The following is a 20,130-nucleotide window of genomic DNA, read 5'->3' on the forward strand; positions in this document are numbered from 1 at the left end:
AGTGAAATTGGTCTGTATGATGCACATTGTAATAAGTCCTTATTTTGTTTTGGAAAAACGGTGATTAGTGCTTGGCTTAAAGGTTTGAGGAAGAGATTGGTTATCTCTGGCTTCTGTAAATGTTGCTAATGGGAGAGGAGCTAGCTGAGCGGAGAATTTCTTGTAAAATTCTGCAGGGTAGCCATCAGGGCCTGCTGCTTTCCCTCCTTGGAGTGACTTTATAGCATCTAGTAATTCTGATAATGCCAGAGGTTTCTCAAGTTCCTCCGCACTAAAAGTGTCTATTTGTGGTATTTGTAATGTATCCAGAAATGCATTAGATTGTGTATTGTCTTCTTTAAACTCAGTAGTATATAAGGATTTATATTAGTCTCTGAAAGTGTGCTATATGTTTTTGTGGTTGACGATTTTAACTCCATTTGCGTTGGTGATTACTGAGATTGCGTTGCGCACTTCTTGCTTGTGAATTTGTTGAGCTAAAAGCTTATTAGCTTTCTCACCATGTTCATAGTAATGGTGTCTGGATTTATAAATTAGTTGTTCAGTTTCTTTAGTTGTCAAGAGGTTTAGTTCTGAATGCAGAGCCTGCCTTTTCCTATGCAGAGTCTCGTTTGGTAGTCTGGCGTGTTCTTCATCTATTCTAGTAATTACGCTTTTTGTCTCTGCTACTTTCTTGGCTTCGAATTTATTTCTGTGGGAAAGATGTGAGATAATCTGTCCTCTTAAGTAGGTCTTAAGAGTTTCCCAGAGTGTTCCTGCAGAGATCTCGGAGGATGTATTTGTCTCTAGAAAGCATTGGATTTATTTGGATATAAATTCTGTACAATTCTCGTCTGCTAATTGAAGCGGGTTGAGACGCCATCTGCGGGGTGAGTGTATGGGGCTTAGTAATTTTAGCTCCATAATCATAGGTGCATGGTCAGAAATAACAATAGCATCGTATTCGCAAGATTTAATCATAGGCAAGAAGTTATTATCTATAAAGAAGTAATCAATCCTTGAGTAGTAATGATGTACTGGTGGGTAGAAAGAATATGTTCTTGAGTTTGGGTTTAAAAACCTCCAGGGGTCTGATAAGTTGTGGTCAGTTATAAACTTTGTAATTATCTTTGCGGTGTTAGATGCTGTTCCCCCTGTGGAAGAAGTTCTATCTAAAAGTGGATTTAGAACACAATTAAAGTCCAAAGCCATTATAACTTTGAGTGTTCAGATTGGGAATTGATGGAAATAAATTTTGTATAAATTCCTTATAATCGACATTAGGTGCATAAACATTAATCAAGATCATTTTACAGTTAGATAAGTCTCCCATGACCATTACATATCTCCCTTCAGGATCCAATACTACATCTGATGCTACAAATGGGACTGTTCTATGTATGAGAATTCCCACCCCTCTAGTTTTCTTTGTAAAACTAGAATGGAACATTTGGCCAGTCCAGTCTTTTTGCAGCCAGATCTGATCCTTGCCTAGTAAGTGGGTCTCCTGTAAAAATACTATTTTAGCGTTTAGACCTGTTAGGTGAGGGAGAACTTTCTTTCTCTTTAATTCGTGATTCAAGCCTTTAACATTTCAGCTAACGGAATTGACTGTCCCATCATAGAGACATTGACTCTGAGTTTTTGATGTCATTTTATAGTCTTAACTGGAAGTGAGACAGCTTCGGCCTTAATTTCCTATTTCCCCTAGAGTTGTTGCCATGCAGCTTATTATTACATTGGTAGTTATAATTATAAAGATTAAGAGGATAGATTAGGTATAGAGCAGGCCTGCTCTCTTTCTTTCACCCCCTTAACCCCCCACTCTCCCTTTTTGCCTCCCCAAGTGAGGCTAGAACCCACTTCACACAGTCCCAGTCCTCTGACATACCCAGAGACAGAGCACGCCCAAAGCAAAACAAGCCCCCACACAGCGGTGTTTTAGGATTAAAAGATAGAGATATCTATCTATAATAATAAAAGGCAAAGCCCTCACTGACTGGTTCACTGACTCATTGACTGACTGACTCCTCACTAATTCTCCAACTTCCCATGTAGGTAGAAAGCTGAAATTTGGCAGGCTTATTCTTACAGCTTACTTACAAAAATTAAGCAGGTTTCATTTCGAAATTCTTCACGTAACGGTCATAACAGTCGACAACGTCCGCCATGTTGAACTTTCATATTTATGGCCTCATCTTCATGAAATTTGGTAGGCGGCTTCCCTGCGCTAACCAAAACCGATGTACTTACTTATTTCGATGGTATGACGCCACTGTCGGCCGCCATATTGAACTTTCCAATGTCACCAATTTTCAAACTTCCCGTGTAGGTAGAAGGCTGACCCCATCTTCACAAAATTTGGTAGGTGGCTTCCCTGCGCTAACCAAAACCGATGTACGTACTTATTTCGCTGGTATTACGCCACTGTCAGCCGCCATATTGAACTTTCCAACATCACTAATTCTCCAACTTCCCGTGTAGGTAGAAGGCTGAAATTTGGCAGGCCCATTCCTTACAGCTTTCTTTCAACAATTAAGCAGGTTTCATTTCGAAATTCTACGTGCAGCGGTCATAACGGTCAACAACGTCTGCCATGTTGAACTTTCTTATTTACGACCCCATCTTCACGAAATTTGGTAGGTGGATTCCCTGCGCTAACCGAAACCAATGTCCTTACTTATTTCGGTGGTATGACTCCACTGTCAGCCGACATATTGAATTTTCCAACATCACTAATTCTCCAACTTCCCGTATAGGTAGAAGGCTGAAATTTGGCATGCTCATTCCTTACAGCTTACTTACAAAAGTTAAGCAGGTTTCATTTCGAAATTCTATGCGTAATGGTCATAACGGTCGCCATGTTGAACTTTCTTATTTATGGCCCCATCTTCTCGAAATTTGGTAGGCGGCTTCCCTGCACTATCCGAAACCAATGTACGTACTTATTTCGGTGGTATGATGCCACTGTCGGCCGCCATATTGAACTTTTCAACATTCTTTGTTACTTATGGGCCCATCTTCAAGAAATTTGGTACACGGGTTCCCAACGCTAACTGAATCCTACTTACGTACATATATACGTCCATAGCCTGCAGCTCGGTCACCGTGTTAGGCGGCGTTGGGTCCCCCATCCCAACGCCTCCCACGTTGTTGGCTGCCTGCCTATATAAGGCCGTCCGTCGTTCCAGTCTCTACATTCCCTTCCTTGCTTCGCCATGGGATTCACGTCTCCCTACTGATAACTACAGCCTTTTTGTTTAATCCACGGCTTCTCCGCTGTTTTATTGTTTGTTTATTACAATCGAGATGATCACTATCGATCTAAGAACTATCACTTACCGAGTGGTTTCCATGCCCGGAGATACCACCTACCCTTTTCCATTCTCTTTGTTACATATTGCACGGCCATATCAGGCTCAGTCTTGATATCCGGAGGAACATTTTGTCTTATGTATTGAATGACTAGGACAGGTTCAAGGTGTGGACTGATGACGGTACAGGAGTTAATTCTACTACACAGGAGCACTATAAGAGTGAAATGCTTAAGCCCTTCACCTATGGTTTTGCATGTGAGTTGATGGCTGCCGCTGAATTGTTCGGTTGTCGCTTCGCGTACGAAATGGCCAAATATTTTACACCTTTCGACAACCGCCAATGCCTCTTAAACATCTTAGATTTACAGGTGACGATTTCAGTAGTGGACACTTTGAGGTTTATGAATGTTTAAACTCTCAAAAGCTGGATGTGATTTTATCGCTGAAACTGGTTGTGTGCTTACAACGCTTGACAGATGCCGAATGTCACTTCAGTACAACAAATCCTGCAAATACTATCCTAATTGAAACAAACCATGAAACTGAAACCGATTATGACAGCAGCAATCCAAGCTGTGAGATTTGAGACAAAATTACTGTTCACATGGCCAACTGTAAGTTGCATGCTCAAGAGTAAGCTCAGCGCACAGCTTGGTCATGTTACAACCAGAGGGCCGAAATGACAACATGGTATACAAAGAGATCCTTTACAAATAATTATTGGCATATTTTCCCTCAGTTTAAAAAGGTAAAATTTTAATGCAGTACTTCGCCGCTGCGAAGCACGGGTATTTTGCTAGTTACCAATATACTCTAAAAAAAAAATAAATAAATAAATAAATGTGCATTTAAAATATATATAGTCTTCAGCAATCTTAGTGCATTCAGATAATACACCCAGACAATAAACCCGGGGGATAGTGTTGGAAATTTGTCCAAAAATAAGCATAATACATCTTAATGCAATAATAGCAATAACCATAAACCAAGGGTTTGATTTTGAACATTCTCGTTTAGGGTAGAGATAAAATAAAAATAAAAAAAAAAAGTAATTAAGCACAATAAAACATAGACAGCGCCCTAGTAATACTAAGTAATAATGAGAATATATGATGATAAAAACCCATATTTTAAACAGAAAAGATCAGACAGTAGATTATTAGTCCTTGCTATATATCATTAACGGCCATGACTCACTATTATGTATCAGAATAGTCCCTGGATCAGCTTTCTTAATTCCTTTTCTGCTTCTTCCTTGCTAGCGAAGAAATAGAATTGACCTTGCAATTCAACTTTCAGTTTGGCCGGATACAAGAGGCTGTATTTGACGTTGGCTTGCCATAACCGCTGTGTAATGTTGTAGAAGGCTGCGCGTTTAGTAGTTATTGTTGGAGAGAAGTCAGGGAAGATATGAATGCGGTTATTCTCATATATAATATCTTGCTTGTCTCTGAGGAGTGCCATCACCTTTAGCCTAAATGATAATCTTTCAAAGCGATTAATAAAAGATCTGGATTGAATGGTATTTGATCCGCGTACGCGATAAGCCGCTGCTATCTCAGATTCTGCTTTAAAGTACTCCCCGATTATTTTAGAGAAGAGTTCAGCTGCGAATTTCACTGTGTTTGGACTTTCTCGATTCTCAGGCAGACCTTCAATTCTCACATTATACCTTCTGCTTCCATCTTCCAAAGCAGCCAGTCTGTCTCCGAGTTTTTTGCATTCGGAGCTGACATTTTCTGCTTTTTCTTCGGCATTGGCAGCTAAATTTTTGGCTATTTCATGACACTTTTTTTTTTGTTTTGTTTTATTTTATCATTTTTACTGAATAAAAGTCTCTATTACTCAACAGAAGTGCAATCTCCCCTTCCTGCTCAGTCACAGTTGGTTGTGCAGTGGCTATTTTGGCAAGTTCCCAAGACAAAGGACAGTAGAAAAGCATGTTTTATAGTGTTTTTAAAAGAGAATCTTGCACATCAAGTGTAACCGTAAGAAATCCAATTACTTTATGCACTTTTAAAAAAATTAGCGTTCTGTTATTTGCTAGTCCAGTGAGAACAGGGACGTATAAAAATAATGAGAAGGTACCATTTAGTTACATTGGCTCTATTAAAGTCATTTGAATACTTTAAATGTCAGTTTTATTCCTAATTTCTTGCTTCTAAAATACAGTACATAAAATTTCTTTTAAGACTTTTAGAATTTAGGTTATCAATTTGTCTCACTATATAGTTATTTAAAATCAGATAATGTTTATGTATTATGTTTTGGAGTCATACAACAGTATTTACTATAGTAGCACTAGTAAATCTTCATTAATGCTCCCTGTGCTTGTGTAAGTAAATATAGATACACTGTAGACATGTATAAAATATTTCTACAGCGTATCATCTTATATTGAGAGGAAATGTATGTGTATGCCCAGTACATGTGTATAGATAGTCTTCTGCCTGCTTTTCATTTCTTATGACTAAACATCAGTGTTAAAAATGAGCAATAGGATCCTATTCCTTAATTCTGTTAGGGGTGTTTTTTTTTTTTTTTTAATGCTTCCCTTTTAAAAACTGACAGTTGATATCAACAATACCAGTAATGCATTTCAAGTTAATACTGGGTTTGTCTCTCTTTTACAGTTAATATTGAGAGAATAGAGCTAAAAGGAATAAACAAAAAAAGTGAAAAATCAGCAGAGTACACATTTGAGGTGAGTAAAACTAAATGTAATTCTGACACCTTTTACATTTCTTTGCTTCATGAAAGGTTTTTAATTCACATTTGTCTTTGCTGGAAATATGTAATTAATAGGCAGTGATATTGTACGGAATGCTTTTTAATTCCAGAATTGACTTTGAATTTTTGGTGATTAATTGAGAGGAGTGATTATGACAATTAAAACATTGTAAAACCAAATCTCCTTTTTTTTTTTTTTTTTTTTGTTTTTTGTTGCCCTCATTTCCTAAATTTTTTTTACATAAATCGTTAATGTTTGACTTCAGTGATTTTGCACATTAGCACATTAGATTAGCCTTTTGGAAAAACTGGAGGCAAATTCAAGCAAAAGTTCTGTGTGTACTAGGCATCTACCTGTCTGAGGTTTTTTATCTGTGTCATTGGTTAGTTGAGTACTTTCAATCAGATGTCAGGCAACACAAAGAAAATGAGCTAACAAAATAGCAAAACAGAATCTGAAATGCCATCCCTGTCCTCTTAAAATAAAATAAGATGCATTTTAAATGCTATCTTTAGGAGTAGCTGTAGTATTTGCACAAACGAAAATGTTAGTTTTTGCCCTGTGATGAACTGGTGCCTTTTCCATACTAAGTTCCTGTTTTTCATCTGTAACTGCTGGGATGAATGTTATTGGCCTTGTAAGTATTATGGAAAATACTTTGGTAAATAAAGAAGAGTCTTGAGCCAATGAGATGTTGTGAATTTCCCCTTGGGATTAATAAAGTATCTATCTATCTCTATCTCTCTATCTATCTCTCTCTCTCTCTCCTTTGTTTACACCAACAGGTAGAGTCCCACATGCTTTAGTTAATGCAGCATGGCAGACTGAAGAAATCTAACAGCACTGTCTTCTTTTTGGTGTGTTCCAATAGCACCTTTGAATTTGCAGTGGTGCCTCATATTTTGAATGATTATAAATTCAAGCGTTCCATAGTTTGAACAATGCTTCTACATTCGAAACTGTGTTTGCAGTGGAAAAAAAATGCAGCAATAGATGTCACTTATGCAGCAAGTGTGAACATCATTTGTTGTTTACAGTCTTAGTGTTAGTACACTGGCTGTTTTTGACATACAGGCATAATCCCCTCCCTCACTTTCTCTTACTGGAATATCCGGTCCTGTCTTGCCAGTGTACTATGTGGTATGCTAGCTCGATAGCTGTATCTGAAATGAGTGAATGTAATTAGCAGAATGCCAGCTGTCCTTAATCTTATTCACTGCAATTCGTCCATCTTATTTGCAAGGGATCTTACCTTGGTGAGAAAAATGCTAGAATGGGGTGGCTTGTGTGGCCGCCTCCATAGCCTCACCAGCACCCCAGCCCTGCTCTTGCCTCTTGTCCCTGTGTGGGGTAGCCCAGACGCCTGGCTATGTCTGCTAGGAGGCTGCTGAGAAACTCGGCTATAATAGTTTGCTCGCTGCATAGTTCTGTTTTTATGAGATTGTGGCGGATGTAGACGGTGTTCACCCAGGATATTTCAATAATGACAAACGGCAACACATACACAAAAGGACAAACAAAGCACCGAAAGGAAGAGCATCTATGTGCGATGCCATACATTTCATTTTATTATTCACTATTTACATCTTTTATTTATTGCTTTCATATTTTAATTTATTATTTAGGACATTTCATTGTTGTTGTTGCAATCAGACCATTAATTTGTACCATTGGTTGTGACATGAACAGTACAAGTATTTACTTCAAAAGTTACAAGTTTATATTGCCAATGACATATGCAGCAATGGCTAAAGAGAGAGTTCTTGTATAAACAACCATACTTGTCATCCACAAAGTCACCCTGATTTATATCCAGCTGTGGTCTATACTGGGTTCCCTCCCACCATTGCTTACTACTAAAGACAGGCAGTATACATGCCTGACAGTAGGAGTCAGTCCTGTTGTTGGAAGACTTTGTCACTTCTTTCATTTTTACAAGACACTAGCCCTTTTCAGAGACACATTTGAATTACAAGGATTGCACCCAAATGTCTTACTTATGTTAAACATCTTCAGCAACCAGCTGGGATCTTTTGGTTTCAGTGTAATGTTTTGAAATGTAATTATGCTAGCGCTGTTAGGGTCAGATCAGGAAGGGAGGGAGAGTGTGAACGTGACTGAGAGAATAAAAGTGAAAAATGCTAACTTTACAAGTAACATAAATATTACCCAATCTGTTTGTTTTCAAATAATGTTGCATTACTGCGATGATGTTTTCTGATACTACTGATGGTACTATTCAGGTCATACAATGATTTCTTCAAAATGTCCAATATATTTGTCTCTCTCTTTTTTTTTTTTTTTTTTCTTTTCTCCCCCCAGTGCTACGTGCTGACAGCATGCACCAGAAGGCATGAACTTATTCAGTGCTAGCAGGAGCATGCAGGTGGCCAGTTGCTTGTGCTATAACAAGCTTGACCTGGCGGCGATCAACGCACATGTACTGTGCAACTGAGAAAAGCATTCATGGCTCACCTTGCAGAGGAACATTCTTTCCTCTGCATGTCCTGGAGTCCTGTGCAGACTGGGCAAGATCAAAGGGGAAAAGAAACGCGGTCACTGAAGCGCAAGAAGGTTACGTGAATTAATATGAATAATGTTGCATTTGTGCCACAGTGTTTTCCGAAATCTACTATACAGGTCATAAAATGAATAATTCCAAATATCATATATATCTCCGTTTTTTTTTTTTTTGTCAGTGCGGCTTTGACATCATGGACCATAAGGCACATACTAATTCAGCATGAGCAGGAACACTCAATAAAACTGAATTAAAAAAAAAAAAATCAAGTGACAGTGATATACGAATAAGGCAGATTGACCAGCTTTTGTGTGTCAGCTTTTATCCATCCAGATCAAAGAATGTCCAGTTCGATTATCCCAAAACACTACTCACATCTACAGTTATTCCCAGTTTCAGATAAAAAGTTATACTTGTACCACTGCCCCGGGAGAACAACTCACCCCGGGTTACTGCACAATTAGAAAACTGCTGGAGCAAAGCAGTTCAATTTCGAAAATCTATTGGGCAACGTGACCAGCACTCGTCCTTTTATTTGACCCCTCAGCACAAGTCCAAGCTCAGCATTAAACTACATGCCATATCACAAAATAAAGAAGAGGCAAAAAAATAATATATGTATATTTTATATATTAAAAAAAAAAACAAAACCAAGTACATTGCATTTGAAACCACCCCACCTGTTTTAGGAGCGCAATGTTCATGAATAGGAGAAAGCAGGTTGTCCAAATAGATTTACTGTCCTTACTGTTTAGGGCAAAGAGAAACCCTACCGGAATATGCCGGCCGTCGAGCCGATAACAAAAAAGTTAAAGCCTACAAGTCCAAGTAATCGTCAGGAAAACCAAAGAACAAAAGAGTCCATCTTCAGAGACGCGTCTCACTTGTGTCACTGAGTCTTCAAAAAAAACTTTTTCCAGCAGATATTTTACTTGGTGCTACCTTGTCTCTTCTCTTTGCTCCACCACAAAATGTCACTTTCTCTCCCCCCTTCTTTTCCGGTTTTTAAGTCTTCAGCACCAACTGCCCTGACTGTGTTATGACCTCCCCCTTAAAGGTGTATTTACAGTGTCCACTTTCCCTGCAATGCACCCTAAGGAGTAGCAAACTGCTCATGGAATTATAGCACATGTGGCATCTGCTATAAAGTAACAGCATCAGATCCCGGGTTCCGGTGTGTTGTGGTAGTATGTATCGTGATCGTGACTGAGAGAATAAAAGTAGGGAAGAAAAAAAAAAAGTTTTTTACATGTACTATATATTTACAGCGACTGTTACACACGAAAAACAAAATGTATGTGTTTATTGTATATTATTAAGAATAAGAGTAGCTCACTACTCAAAACGGTAAATATACGAGACAGTCAGGATCGAACCGGGGGACTCTTGATTATAAGTTAGCAAATCTTACAGCTACACCACGGAAGCTGTTGTATCATCCTTGAACCTTTTGTGAAAGTGTTTATTTGATGTTTGCACTTCAGGGTTCACATATTATATAGTTTGTCTACATTTTGTCATTTCTTACTAAAATATGAAAAATGCTTCTGTTTTAATGATACGTTTCCGTTTCTACAATAACCTGTGTAAACACATGAAATGCACGTGTTCCAAATAACATTCTATTATTTCCATTCTAAAACTCCAGCACTTCACTCCCAGATAATGAAGAGTAGGAGAACTTTGTGGCCGCTCTGCGGCGGTGGGGGGATGGAATTGTAGGCTCCTTGCTGCTTGTCTTAATCGGCACATTTACATGACAAAAGACACTGACGGAGAAGTGCGAAGGGATTTAAGGTGGGCTGGATTTACAAGTTTTTTCATAGTCTTTGGTAATTCCAGTGTTAAAATTAAGTAAGGATGTGAATAATGCAATAAGTTAATGCAGGAAATGTCTTAGGATTCAGTTTCTATTTCCATTTAAAATGCCCTTTAAAGTACTTTGTGCAACACACTATTGCATGTTGCAAATGGAGGTTCTGCTTCTTTGTAGCAGTTAAATATTACTTTTGTTTTAACTATAAGAAAACAGTCTAAAGAATAAATGAGAATTTATCCATGCTTAGCAATATAGATTTCTTTACTCATAACATTCTGTTAAGGCTAATTCATGCACGCTTTGTTGTTGTTGACTTAAGGTTTCTCTTGTGTTTTTTCGGAGTGATGTTTCTTTAGAGAAAGCACAGATTACCCTTTGTTATTTACAGACATTGTGTGAATGTGGAAAGTCTACACAGAAAATATTCAAACTTTAATTTTCTAATTGCAAGGCAGCAGTGCAATGCACTGTACCACACTACCAGCTTTCCTTTAAAATTTTTCGAACATATTAAGTCATTTACCAAATTACCTTTATTTATTTAGAGACAAGCAAACAATCGAGCACCGCGCAGGAAGCATATCTTCTAGCATTGAGGAGTTTTAGTTAATATGTAATACATGCTCTGATTGGGTAGCTTCTAAGCCATCCACCAATAGCATTCCTTGTATGAAATCAACTGGGCAAACAAACTGAGGAAGCATGTACCATAAATTAAAAGACCCATTGTCCGCAGAAATCTGCCAACCAGCAAAAAATCCGTGATATATATTTAGATGTGCTTACATTTTAAAATCCGCGATAGTCAAAGCGCGATATAGCGAGGGATTACTGTGTGTATGTATGTGTGTGTGTATATATATATATATATATATATATATATATATATATATATATATATATTGTGAACTTGACCCCGGACACAGGCAGACAGACATCGTTTTGCTCACCACACACTCGTTTATTTATACTATTTACAGATTTTTCCCGCGCTCAAGTCCCCAGTGCCTCTTGCAACGATTCTAGGCCTTACAACGCCTCTGTCTCTCTTCCCAGGCCTTACAATGCCTCTTTTCTCTCTTTTCTCTCTTTTTCTCTGGCCGCCTCCAGTCCTCCCGCTAGCTCCGTCCTCTTCCACCCGACTTCCGCTCCAGACTGAAGGGAGGCGGCCCTTATATAGTGCTCCCGGATGAGCACCAGGTGTTTCCGCATCCACTCTTGGCCACGCCCCAGCGTGGCGGAAGTGCCGCTGTCCTCCCGCAGCTCTCCGGTCGCCACAATAAGTCTTCCCCGCACTTCCTGGTGTGGCGGAAGTGCCGGGCTCCCGGGATAATTAGGCACCGGGGCGCCGCCTGGCGGTGGCCACGGGTCCCTACAGGGCTGGGCTTCAAAGCCCTGTACCCGAGGCCCCCTGTCTAACCAGGACGGACGCCCCCACTCGGTCTGGAGGAGGCACACGCCTCCTCGTCCTCTAAGCGCCCGCCGGGCTCCACCCCGCCGAGGGCCACACGGATGAACCGCATCGGGCGCCGCCTGGCGGTAACCACGGGCCCCTACAGGGTAGGGCTTCCATGCCCTCGACCCGTGGCTCCCAATAGAACCAGGACGGACGCCCCCTCGCGGTCTGGAGGAGGCACAAGTCCTCCTCACGCCCTCCTGCCCCGGCCGGGCTCCAGCCCCGGCCGGGGGCCACAATATATATATAATGTGTGTGTGTGTGTGTGTGCAGGGTGGGCCATTTATATGGATACACCTTAATAAAATGTGAATGGTTGGTGATATTAACTTTCTGCTTGTGGCACATTAGTATATGTGAGGGGGGAAACTTTTCAAGATGGGTGGTAACCATGGTGGCCATTTTGAAGTCGGCCATTTTGGATCCAACTTTTGTTTTTTCAATAGGAAGAGGGTCATGTGACACGTCAAACTTATTGGGAATTTCACAAGAAAAACAATGGTGTGCTTGGTTTTAACGTAACTTTTTATTCTTTCATGAGTTATTTACAAGTTTCTGACCACTTATAAAATGTGTTCAATGTGCTGCCCATTGTGTTGGATTGTCAATGCAACCCTCTACTCCCACTCTTCACACACTGATAGCAACACCAAGCAGGAGAAATGCTAGCACAGGCTTCCAGTATCCGTAGTTTCAGGTGCTGCACATCTCGTATCTTCACAGCATAGACAATTGCCTTCAGATGACCCCAAAGATAAAAGTCTAAAGGGGTCAGATCAGGAGACCTTGGGGGCCATTCAACTGGCCCACGACGACCAATCCACTTTCCAGGAAACTGTTCATCTAGGAATGCTCGGACCTGACACCCATAATGTGGTGGCGCATCATCTTGCTGGAAAAACTCAGGGAACATGCCAGCTTTCGTGCATAAAGAGGGAAACACATCATCATGTAGCAATTTCGCATATCCAGTGGCCTTGAGGTTTCCATTGATGAAGAATGGCCCCACTATCTTTGTACCCCATATACCACACCATACCATCAATTTTTTTGTTCCAACACTCTTGGAGGGATCTATCCAATGTGGGTTAGTGTCAGACCAATAGCGGTGATTTTGTTTGTTAACTTCACCATTCACATAAAAGTTTGCCTCATCACTGAACAAAATCTTCTTCGTAAACTGAGGGTCCTGTTCCAATTTTTGTTTTGCCCATTCTGCAAATTCAGTGCGCCAATCTGGGTCATCCTCGTTGAGATGCTGCAGTAGCTGGAGTTTATAAGGGTGCCATTTGTGAGTAGCTAATATCCGCCGAAGGGATGTTCGACTAATGCCACTCTCCAGTGACATGCGGCGAGTGCTACGCTGTGGGCTCTTGCTGAATGAAGTTAGGACAGCCACTGATGTTTCTTCATTAACGACAGTTTTCATGCATCCACATTTTGGCAAATCCAACACTGAACCAGTTTCACAAAACTTAGCAAGCAGCATGGGAGATGGGTGGTCTCGTAGGGTGTCTTGCATTGAAATCTGCTGCAATGACCCGGTTACTGCGTTCACCAGACATTAATACAATTTCTATCCACTCGTCCCGTGTTAACCTCTGCGACATGTCAATGGCTGTAAACAAAGAGAAACTTGTAAATAACTCATGAAAGAATAAAGTTACGTTAAAACCAAGCACACCATTGTTTTTCTTGTGAAATTCCCAATAAGTTTGATGTGTCACATGACCCTCTTCCTATTGAAAAAACAAAAGTTGGATCCAAAATGGCAGACTTCCAAATGGCCACCATGGTCACCACCCATCTTGAAAAGTTTCCCCTCTCACATATACTAATGTGCCACAAACAGGAAGTTAATATCACCAACCATTCCCATTTTATTAAGGTGTATCCATATAAATGGCCCACCCTGTATAATATAATTTTTTTTGGGGTTAAGATTCAACTATGACAAAATTCAGTTTAGCATCTAACTAGAAAGTGCAAATACGGTAGTAAAACAGTGGGTGCAAATAAGAACTTAAAGTATAGTAGACAATAAGGTGCAATAAGGCAGCATACAAATGAGACTGAAGTTATTGATATTTAGAAAGGTCATCTATTGTGTGGTAAGGTTTGAGAATTCAGAATAGTAATGGTGTTATGAAAGAAACTATTCCTGACTCTGCTCCTGCAGGACCGAAGGCTCCTGTACTGTCTACCTGACGGAAATAGGGTAAACAGCCCATGGTTGGGGGGTGATTCATCCTTGATGATGTTGCAAGCCTGTTGACAGACACCATGTGTTATGGTCAACTATAGTCAGCAGTGGGATGCCAATGATGTGCTGGGCAGTTTTCACCACCTGTTGCAGGGCCTTCCTGTCAGCTGTGTGGCAGTTGTCGTACCACACTGTAATGTAATTAGTCAATATGCTCTTGACAATGCAGTGGTAAAAGTTCAACAGAATCTGAGGAGACAGGCAAGCTTCCTTTAGTCTCTGCAGAAAGTAAAATCGGTACTTCGTCTTTTTAACCAGACTGGAAATGTTTATTGTCCAAGAAAGGTCCTCAGACGTGGACGCCCAATAATTTGAAGCTGGAAACACACTCTGCTCCATTTCTATGGATGGGAGCGTGTCTGCTGCCTTTTTAGTTTTCTGATAATCCATAATGAGCTCTTTGGTTGCCTTGGTGTTGAGGGCGAGGTTGTTTCCAGGAGGTCAACCTCCTCTCTGTAGGCTGACTTATCATTGTTGCTGATCAGTCCTATTACCGTGGTGTTTTCTGTGAACTTTATGATGGAGTTGGAGCCATATAAAGGTACATAGTCATGGGTGAAGAGGGATTTGAGGAGTGGGCTGAGTACACACCCCTGCGTAATGCCAGTACAGTGGAATCTCGATTTGTGAGCATCATTCGTTCCGGAAATCTGCTCCAACCCAAAGCACTCGTATATCAAAGCGAATTTCCCCATAAAATGAAATAATGGAAACTCAGATGATTCGTTCCACAACCCAAAACTATTCATATAAAAATGATTATTACAAAATATAAAGTAAAAATACATAAAACAAATTAACCTGCACTTTACCTTTGAATAGAATCATGGCTGGTATGAGTGAGTTTCTAAACTCTCTTGGGATTCCACCCAACGGGACGACAGGTGGAAAAACGTCCCGAAGCAAACCGCAGGCTCCAAGCACTGTAGCAATTCACCGTAAAAGCGAATCCGAAAAGATCGCAGACATGCTATAAGTGCCTGCTGTTGATCGGTAATACAGGAGCATTATAAATGCGCAGGGCACAGTATTACTTGGCCACTAACCTAGCCCCGACCCTGCCTGACTGTTGTGTCTTTGTATAGTTAGTGGCAGATCCCGCTACAATAAATAACTGTGCTGTTCCTGTTACAAGCTGAATAAAGCTGGTGTCGCTAAAGTACTGAGACTCAGCTTCATGTTTTGGAGTGCAAGACAGGAACTTGCACGTTACAACACTCACACGTGGTTACCATGCTATAGTAAACAGTATACGCTTGTACGGATGTTGACTATATGAGTGAGGCACGCCGACTCAGATGGAGAATGGGAGACGATTACCCACAATCCTGCAGCAAGAGAGAGAAGAACAATCAGCTCAGTTTTGATCACATGACAAAGAAAAAGGTACAAATATAACACAACAATTGCGCTTTTATTCAAAAATTTAACTGCAGAAACAAAAAGCCACCTTAACATGCGAAATTGACAGCTGTTTGTTGTAATTGCCTCCGTGGTTCAATAGAACCAGTTCCCGTTTGGGAATCAAAAGGTCGCGAGTTCGATCCTGCACCACTCCGTTTTGAGAAGTAAACTGCTCTTAGTCTTACTATTTTAGAATAAAAGCATACATTTGATTTCGGTCTGTAACAGCTGGTGCAATTTATGATCCTTGTAAAGGTTAGCTTTTTTTTTTTTATTCACCTTTCATTCCCTCAGTCGCGTTCAGAATCAATCCATACAACCCCATCTGACACGGCTGTTTTCACATAAAGACGCGCTATAGCTCTGCAGTGTACCACGATGCATACTAAAGCCCTGACCCCCAGGTTGCTGACACACAAATGCTGGCGAAGCTGCCTTCTTCATATCTCACCCTCACTTGATTTTCTTTTTATTCAGTTTTATTGAGTGTTCCTGCCAGTCCCCGCATGTTGCTGTATGATGTTTCGTTTGTACAACAGGACATGCAGAGGAGAGAATGGTAAAGAGCAGTAACTTCGGCGCTATATGCAATAATCAGACACTCCCCATCTGCCCGTTGTTTTGTTATACTTTTACACCAACATATGTTCCGTCCTGTGTTTGAGCATGCTCAAACGGGCATGCTCAAAAAATACACGTGTGTCAGCAACCTGGGGGGCGGGCTTTAGTATGCATCGTGGCACACTGCAGAGCTATAGCGCGTCTTTATGTGAAAACAGCTGTGTCAGATGGGGTTGTATGGATTGATTCTGAACGCGACTGAGAGAATGAAAAGTGAATAAAAAAAAAAAAAAGCTAACCTTTACAAGGATCATAAATTGCACCAGCTGTTACAGACCGAAATCAAATGTATGCTTTTATTCTAAAATAGTAAGACTAAGAGCAGTTTACTTCTCAAAACGGAGTGGTGCAGGATCGAACTCGCGACCTTTTGATTCCCAAACGGGAACTGGTTCTATTGAACCACGGAGGCAATTACAACAAACAGCTGTCAATGTCGCATGTTAAGGTGGCTTTTTGTTTCTGCAGTTATATTTTTGAATAAATGCGCAATTGTTGTGTTATATTTGTACCTTTTTCTTTGATATTTGGACTTCAGGCTTCATACATTATATAGTTTATGCCTACATTTTGTCATCTACTACTAGAATATAAAAAACGTTTCTGTTTTAACAATGTGTTTACACAGATTACTGTAGAAATGGAACAGACATGAAATGCGTGTGTTCCAAATAACAATCTATTATTTCCACTCTAAAACTTTCCTTCACTCCCAGATACTCAATCAAGGCATGAGCTGAGAGAAGTTCGTGCACGTTCTAAATTGGTGGGGGGATGGAATACCCGGCTGCTCCTAGCTTCTCTTTATCAGCACATTTAGAGGACAAAGGATGCTGACGGAGAGGTGTGAAGGGATTTAAGAAGCGATGTAAGGTGGGACGGAATTACGAGATTTTTCGTAGTCTCTGGTAATTCTAGTGTTAAAGTTGCAATGATTGAAATCGCTTATAGTAATGAAATAGAATGCAGACAAAGTGGAAACAGAATATAGATGAAAAAACAATAATAGTAAAAGCAGACTTCAGCAGTCTCAAAATAAAGCAAGATCCAGCATCTCAAGATGACAGTAAACTTTAGCAGCTAAGACTCTTCAGTATGCGACCGACTCTCCACGCTAGTGTTTAGATCTGGACAGAGTATGTACCCAAAAAAAGAAGTCTGACTGTATTCTCGTACCATTGCTCATGTACTGAAGTGTCCGCAGGCATTTTTCGTGGCATTACATGTGTAATTTGTGAGCATGCCCTTGTCGATCAAACAGAGGAAGCTCTGCAGTCTACTTGTGACTTTACGCTGCAGGAAGATAAGTAAATAAATCAAGGTAAATAAGCTCTGGCTTTTATATAAGTAACATATAAATATTTCTTATATAAAGACCATCACAAAACATAATCAGAAACAGGACTTTGCACGATATGTTGGCGAGCTCTTTAAGCCAAGCTGCTTTGTTGGAGGACAGGTATGGGGCAGACCGACTAGCAGAATGACGCCCCAACTCTGGGTGCATCCAAACGGTGTCAACTTTTACCTTTACGCCTGGTGCAGCTGCGTTGTTCTTATATGTGAGTGGATGTTTCTTGTGGGGCTGCTTCTGTTCTCTTTCTCCGATGCAGAACCCTCGTACTCATCCGAGTTCACCTTTGTTATAGCACGTCTTTATTTGAAAACTGACAGTGTCAGATTGGGAGAAGCGTGAGCACGACTGAGAGAATAAAACTAAATAAAAAAAAAAATGCTAGCCTTTACAAGAAGCATGCATTTACATCGGTTGTTACAGACTAAAATTAAATGTATGTTTTTATTGTATAATAGCAACAATAAGAGAGCTCACTACTCATAACGTTTATTTTGAGACGTGGGGAGGCTCGACCCGGCGACCCTTTGAATAGGAGTCAACAGCTCTCATTGCTGTACTACCAAAGAAGTCGCTACAGCGACCCACGCTAGCCTGATTTCTTTTTCTTTGGTTATAGTCTTGAATAAAAGCACACTTGTTTGATTATATTTATACCTTTTGTGAAAGTGCCTATTTGATATTTGGACTTCAGTCTTCACACATTATATACTTCATGTCTACATTTTGTCGATAGTCCTAAAACATGGATAAAGTTTGTCTTTTAGGTATGTGTTCAACATTTCTTGCATTTCCTGTCATCCTACACTTAGATCTTTGTAGACACGGAACACATGTGAAATGTATGTGTTCCAAATAACGATATACTGTATTTTTTTTAGCTTATACAGCGCTTGGTACTACTTCACTCCCTGATAGACAAGGCTTGAGATGGGGGAGCAATTTTTGCACTTTCTGAGGCAGTGGGAGGATGGGATAGTAGGCTCCTTGCTGCTTGGGCTTATCAACACATTTACAAGACAACAGAGGCTTAATGGAAAGGTGCAAACCGATTTAAGGTAGGCCGGATTTACGAGTTTTTTCATAAGCTTTGGTAATTCTAGTGTTAAAAAGGCAGGCAGTTTCAAGAACCTTTTCTCTTACGTAAGTCATAGGCTTTTCTGTATAAAGTAGGTTGTGGCTTCTTTGTGATGAATGTTTTCTGAGCAAAAGAAAAACTGACATCAAGTCAGGGAACTAATTCCCAATACATGGGTTGAGAAATGGAGAGCATTTAGTCCATATCAGTGGTTCTTGATTATAGAATGCAATGCTCAGTTTGCTGTAAACTGAGTGCATCACAGATAAAATGTTAAGTGAACTTAAGGTGAGTGATATTGAGATGGGTGTTCCATCTCGCTGATCATCTTGGTCAGTTACAAGAAAGGTTCCATAGGAGGCATAATTGACACCTGTTATAAAAGGTCTGAATTGGTTAAGCAGTCTTTTCATAATTTTTAATATCTACAGTACTACAGTCACACATACAGTACCTAGTGACTAATGTCACCTTTGTAATAGTTTACACATTTTTATAAATGCTGCCTACATGTCTAATTTTGTACCAGTGTATTTATCAAATTAAAAAACATCTAGGAAATCGCCGAAGGCAGTTATTGTGGAAATTTGAGTGACATTTGAGTATTTATTATTATTGTTATTGTTACTAGATGTTTATGATTTTCATTTATTTATGTTGTTCACTGAAGTAAAGAATTTTTCATCAGTCAACAGTACTTCATGTTCCTTTTTAAAGTCCACAGATGCAAATGTATATGCAAAGCAGTGTTTGAAGTGGATATAAATAAGTGCCAGTATCGTATGCAATACACTGATGTATTAAATGTGAAGAATGAGTACCACCTTGTATGGAGTAGTTGCATTCAGGCTTCACAATGCAATTTCTGTAGCTTTCCCATTAGAAATTCTGTCTATGACCAATGCTGTGATATTGCACAATTTATGTGCTGTGATTGAAGTGGGGGTGGATAGATGGGGTGTCTCACTTGGAATTTGCCACACTTTGATCAAAAAGCAGTTGGAGGGTCTTGGTGTCTATCCCCTTTTCAATGCCGCGACTGGGGGCTGGAGGTCAACAAAGATGAGAGCCAATGTGCTTCAAAGAGTGCCAACAATAGTGAACAGTAAGCAAAGTAGCATGTGCTAACCATTGAGCTTTACATCTTCCTTGAGCTTTACTGGATTTTCTCTTTCCATTTCAAAATGTGATCACATCTTTTTTTGTGTCCAGAATACCTTAGGTCATCTGTACAACCTATTGGTTAATGGTGCTATTAATGTGGCCAGTCATTTAGTTCTACTCTGTCCTTCATTTGCATAAAGCATGCTCTTGGCACACAGTATACAAGACAGGATAATATAAATTAATTTCAGCAATTAAATATTGACAAATCAATAAACCTGTGTTGGCTAATGTTCTGTTTTCTATAATGTTACCAAACTTCAATCATATCCAACAAGGCATTATTGAGATTTTGGTGTATTTTTTTTTGTTTTTCTGTTGTACAGGGTATTTTACCCCCTAAATATTGATACATCAAAATGTCCTTGTTAGCAGATACCATCTACACTTTATGTACGATCCTAACAAATTTTGGGTTTTTAA

General features: G+C 39.9%; 1 protein-coding gene across 1 annotated transcript in view; it reads left to right on the forward strand.

The window, feature by feature from the left end:
* The first annotated feature begins 5,933 nt into the window (after positions 1-5,933).
* LOC120535594 (zinc finger CCHC domain-containing protein 14-like) overlaps positions 5,934-20,130 on the forward strand; it is a 151,569-nt gene continuing 137,372 nt past the window's right edge. Inside the window, exon 1 of the mRNA XM_039763534.1 lies at positions 5,934-6,000. The gene's annotated coding sequence lies outside the window, so the exon portion shown is untranslated. The remainder of the gene's footprint in view (positions 6,001-20,130) is intronic.

The sequence above is a fragment of the Polypterus senegalus genome, chromosome 9 (assembly GCF_016835505.1).
Source record: "Polypterus senegalus isolate Bchr_013 chromosome 9, ASM1683550v1, whole genome shotgun sequence".
In the NCBI taxonomy this organism is placed as follows: Eukaryota; Metazoa; Chordata; class Cladistia; order Polypteriformes; family Polypteridae; genus Polypterus; species Polypterus senegalus.